The following is a 5,351-nucleotide window of genomic DNA, read 5'->3' as shown; positions in this document are numbered from 1 at the left end:
TCCAAGTTCCAATAGCACGCTTTCAGGAGAGTCCCATCAGGAATCCAGGAATCTTTCAGCTTCTCAGTCCCCCAGTGTTGTGCGCCCTATCACGCAGGAACCTTTGCGGGCAGGTGGGCTTCTCCCTTCTTTCTCCCAGATCCCCAGGACCTGCCCCACCCTGCGCCTTTGTTCAGGAGGAGCTGCCCGGGGCAATATCCTGACAGCTGGGACACGAGCGTCCCCCAGGGCGCTCGACGATCAGCACCCGCGGTACCCCAAACCCAGCCCGGTCTCCCGCAGCTGCGCGGTGGGCGCCGCTGGGACCCAGATCCGAACAGCCCCGAGGGGCGGGAGCGCGGGATCTAGCGGACTAGGGCAGAGGCTGCGTGTGCGCGCTCCGTAGGCCGGGAGCGCGCCCGCCAGGTGTGCGAGCGGCTGCGGGCGGGCGGCGGGGCGCTGCTTTGTGCCGGCCGGTGTGCGCGTGTGCGCGCCGCGGTGACGGTGCACGCGGCTGGGCGGGCTGCGAGGGAACCCCGCGCTGAGGAGGAGGGGGCCCGGTCCTGATGGAGAGCTGTGGGCGCCGCGCCGACCAGCGCGCGCGTTGGGTGAACCGGCAGGACTGACTATTGACATTCCGTCCACGTTGGGAGTGTGGGAAGGTCAGTGGCTCTGGGCTAGGTTGTAATTTCACAGCCGGCGTGCATCTGGACGCGAGTCCTGGGTGTGACTGAGCGTGGAACTGGAGAGGATGCTGTGAGAGTGGATGTGTGTGTTGGCAAAGCACTGATGGCCCGGGTGAGCTCCGCGCGCCCTTCGCACCTAGCAGTTAGGCTTACTGGGTTCTGTTTGGAAGGTAGGGTGACAGTTCACAGAAATCCCTGCTGGGTACGCGGATGCGACACAGCATACACACCATGAAGAGAGGCGTGTGTGTGTGTGTGTGTGTGTGTGTGCGTGTGTGTTCGCGCGTGTGTGCGTGTGATGTTGGTCAGCTCCCTGTTGGAGTCTGGTGAAAGATGCTGACCGAGATGGAGGTCAGACGTGGGTGTTTACAGGTGGCAGTAGCAGGAAAGAAGCCAGGAACCCCAAGAGGATGCTGAAGCTAGGCTGCTAGGTTGGGGAGGGAGGACTTGTTTTTATTGGCAAGAGCAGAAGCCCCAGCCTGTCTGTTCCCAAGCCAGCTTGTGCCTGTTCCAGGGAGAGGCGGTAGAATTGGGGTAATCGGTCCAGAGACTTTCATGGACCTGCGGGGCAAGGCCAGCTTTGCAGCCTGATGCTCATTTCTAGAGGCCTTGGGTGGGTGTGGCTGTGACAGTGGAGGGTGGGGGTCCTGTTTACAGGACAGAGGGACTCTATAGATTGCACTTTGGTTTTGCCTACACTTGTTATGTCTGACTTGGGAGCTGGTAAGGGGCACCAGTCTTTCTGCTGTAGCTCTCTTTCACCCTTACCGAATCTGAAGGGCATTTACACACTACCAGGGTTTGCGCTGGAAATTCATGGATCAGCCTCTGAATGGCTCCCATCAGGGTCGCCTCTAAAGGTATTACTAGAATTGCCCTGGACCAGTACCGGGGCATGCCATCCTTTGAGTCTCATAGGTCTCAGTTTCCCTTGGTGAAGAAAGCTGTCATCCTCTCTGCTCCTCCTGCTGTGGGTGAAAAATAAACAGAAAAGCTTGCACAGCTGCCTGGAGACTGGGAGTGACTCAGGGCCTGTGAGGTCCTGGGCAGTGATTTCCCTCAGGACTTGGGAGAGGCTGTGCATCACCTACCTCTAAGCAACGGTTCTGGGCTGCCCAGCTCTAAGGGTGGGTATCTGCTGGATGTGTCTGCTCAGGTGTCTGGAAGCTGACTCAGGCCCCTCCTCCCTCACTAGATGTTGAGGAGCAGGGGAAGGTTGGGGCCTGGGATGGGATGGCATATTGAAGCCAAGACCCTTTGTGGTTGCTGTTTTTGGGCAGGGGCAGATGTTCAGCTTGGCAAGGGTCAGGGCACAACTGACGGGACTCTACGAAAGTCCAAGGTATCCTAGCTCAACAGGAAGTGGTCTCTGTTCCAGAAGGTCCTCCTGTGAGTGACACCTCCACAGCTTTCCACTCTCTCTTTCCTAAGACCCCTTTTGAGGTATGGTGGCTTCTACCTGTAATCCCAGCACTTGAAAGGCTGAGACAGGTCATGAGTTCAAGGCAAGCCTGGGCTGCAAAGTTAGATCCTGTCTCAGAAACCACAAACTCAAACTCAAAATCAAACGGGAGATTCCCAAAGCAACAAACAAACAAACAAACAAACAAGCAAATCTGATCAAGTGTGGCAAAGTCACAGGAGGTCAGAATGATTTGAACTTTAAAGGAAAAGGGCTCTGGCATGGATGGTGGTGACAGAGTGGCACATTGGCTGAGCATGAAGGCTTAACTACTATCTTTGGTGACATTGTTGGTGACAACTGGTTGGCATTGAGACCTGGATGTGAATTGCTGCTCCATCCCCAGCTTTTTGTGTGCTCACCCTCACTCCCTACTCTAGGCATGCCTGGGAGAAGGGCTTGCCCCCAGTGCTTTACTTGGAAAGTGGATAGAGGGCAGTGGGGCAGAGGGTACACAGATGAGAAAGGCAAGCAGTACACAGGGGCTTTCCTTACCATCTGCTGCTCCTCTCCTGAGGGTCTCCTGAGGAGCCTAAGGGCTACATTTCAGAACTGCTCTGTTGGGGAGAGAAACCATTAGCAGTTCCCCTTCCCCCAAGGGTCCTTCCATGGTCATTAACTCCCTTCTGCTTTTAGAGGATACACAAGTGGAGCTCAAATGGTTTTCTATGGGGACCCACGCCACTTCTGCAGAGAGGGCCTGGTGTGGCCTCATTCCGTTCTGATGCGTGGCACTTAGAACGTGCTACTTCCAATCTAGGGTGAGGGGCAGTGACTGGTCATTATGGAGGTGGCTGGAGTAGGAGGCAGGGTAAGAGGCTTGGCAGTGACACTCCGAGGCATCCACACACTGACCTGGGGCAAGCTTACCCAGACTCTTTAAGCTTCGTTTTCTTATCTGGATATTGTGAGTTTATTTATTTATTTATTTATTTATTTATTTATTTATTTATTTATGAGATAAGAGTTTCTCTATAGCTGGGCAGTGGTGGCGCACGCCTTTAATCCCAGCACTTGGGAGGCAGAGGCAGGTGGATTTCAAGGAGTTCGAGGCCAGCCTGGTATGCAGCGTGAGTTCCAGGACAGTCAGGGCTACACAGAGAAACCCTGTCTCAAAAAAAAAAAAAAAAAAAAAAAGAGTTTCTCTGTGTAGACTGGGTTGTCCTGAAACTCACTTTGTCGACCAGACAGAGATCCACCTGCCTCTGCTTCCCAAGTACTGGAATTAAAGGCATTTGCCACCATATCTGACTTGATTTTTTTTTTTTTTTTTGTAGCTCCAATATCTTCATGTCTCAGCTGCCCACATAGCTGTGATTATAGGTAGAGATCTCTGTGCTGGCCTTTGGTGAAAAAACCGGTTTTTTTTTTTTGTTTTGTTTTTGTTTTTTTTTTGAGGCAGTCTCATGTAAACCAGTCTAACCTTGAATTCTGGATCCTTCTACTTCCACCTCCCAAGGGCTGGGATTTTAAGCACACACCACTATGTCTGGCTGTTTATTGGATTTTGGGGTATCTGGCTAAGGGCCTTACTGATGGAATAGCTCCGAGCAGCTGGGAAGGCAGCAGGGTCTGGTGGTACAGATTCTCATCCGCTTCTGTGGATGAGACCGGGTAGACAACCCCTAGGTTGGACTCTTCCTAGTTGTGGAACCTGAGGCTCAAGGGCCAGACTTCTGTTCTGGTTGGTGCCTCTGGGGCTGTGGCCCAGTTCTTCAGGCTGGAAGAGATCTGGTTCACAGTCTGATAATTGGAACCAGTGATACCCAGGAGGGTGCAGGAGCCCCGAGGTGGGCAGGGAAGGACGAGAGAGCAGTCACTTGGAAGCAGGTGCTCGAAGGAGGAGTGGATGCTTGCATTTGGAGATGGCAGATGGTCGTGGGCACTGGTCTGGGCTGTAGTCAGGGAAGGACAGGGCAGGGGGTGGGGGAAGCCTAGAGAAACTGCAGAGGAGATAGGAGATGGAGCAGACTGGCAGGAGGTGGCCAAAATGCTGGAGCACAAGGCTGGGTGGTGAGTTGTCAGCCTTGGTACCCGGACTTAGAGGTGTCTGGGATGTAGTATCGGCTGGGCTTGAGGGAGAGGGGTGGTGGCAGCAGGGGAGGGAAGGAGCTGTTGAAAGTTACTCGGGGAGTCCTAGGAGTCGAGCAGACTTCATGTGTTAGGGTCCAGCCCCTCCAGCCTCCTCACTTTTCTCTCCCATGCGCTCACTGCTCCTTCTGGGCTATACACCCTCTTTGACAGGGGAGGTATCATCTGCAAACACTTAGGTCCTGTCATGATCTGCTAAGGAAGTTGTGGATGTGCCTTAGCCAGGGCCTGTTGCCATGGTACCAGGTGGCCCTGGCCGCCTTACCCTTTCCCATCTCTAAGCAACGTGGCACTCCCTCTAGGAGAGGTCATGCTGTAGGGAAGTATCCAGCTGCCTCCTGCCCGTGCACAGACAGCTCAGGCTGGCACTGCAAAGGTCACTGCCTCCATCTCTCTGTCTACAGGCAAGGTCACACCCCACACAGGCTGGGGAGGTTCAGCAGTCGTTTAAAGACAAGTCTGACTTTTTTACAGTCGAGGGTGGCTTTTGTCCTAATAAGTTTAGTTTAAAAACAAAAACTGATGCTGTCATACCCATTCTCTCCTCATCCCTGTCAGTGCTTTGATGTCTCTCCAGCGGCAAGTTCTGTTTCATGCTTGATCTTTCCTGCCATTCTGTGTGTGCGTGCACGTGTGTGTGTGTGTGTGTGTGTGTGTGTGTGTGTGTGTGTGTGCGTGCGTGCTTTCTTTGTTTGCTATCACTCTTTGGGACATCTAGATATGGGTAAGGGTTTTTCTGTCCATTTGTTCATGTTGCAAAGCAGCCACGGCTTCTAAGGCATATGGAATGCCAAAGCCAGGCTCGGACTTGGAGGCCTCAGCCTACGGCAAAGGCTGGGCTGACCCTTCTGCATTGCCCAGGCTCTGATTTGCATCTTTCTCTTAAGACCAGGTCTGCCTCTCCTCCATGCTCTGATGTAGATACAGGATAGATAGTTTTCTTCCTGCGTCACGCTAGGCTGGCTGGGATTCATGAGGTCTGGATCAGCAGATGGCATCAGGCATCGTCACCTGCAGGACCTTGGTACATCCAGGGTCAGTGGCTGGAATTGAACCAGAGCAGGAGTAGAGTGGCAGGCAGGCAAGAGGACCGAGGTGTGTGTGTGTGTGTGTGTGTGTGTGTGTGTGTGTGT

The 5,351-nt window shown here is 53.8% G+C and overlaps 1 protein-coding gene across 1 annotated transcript in view; it reads left to right on the top strand.

Moving 5' to 3' along the window:
- The first annotated feature begins 414 nt into the window (after positions 1-414).
- Rap1gap2 (RAP1 GTPase activating protein 2) overlaps positions 415-5,351 on the top strand; it is a 204,300-nt gene continuing 199,363 nt past the window's right edge. Inside the window, exon 1 of the mRNA XM_021211838.2 lies at positions 415-641. The gene's annotated coding sequence lies outside the window, so the exon portion shown is untranslated. The remainder of the gene's footprint in view (positions 642-5,351) is intronic.

Source organism: Mus pahari, chromosome 14 (genome assembly GCF_900095145.1).
Source record: "Mus pahari chromosome 14, PAHARI_EIJ_v1.1, whole genome shotgun sequence".
NCBI classification, from domain to species: Eukaryota; Metazoa; Chordata; class Mammalia; order Rodentia; family Muridae; genus Mus; species Mus pahari.
The sequence above is the reverse complement of the archived record's forward strand: the minus strand, read 5'-3'. Positions and strand labels throughout refer to the sequence as shown.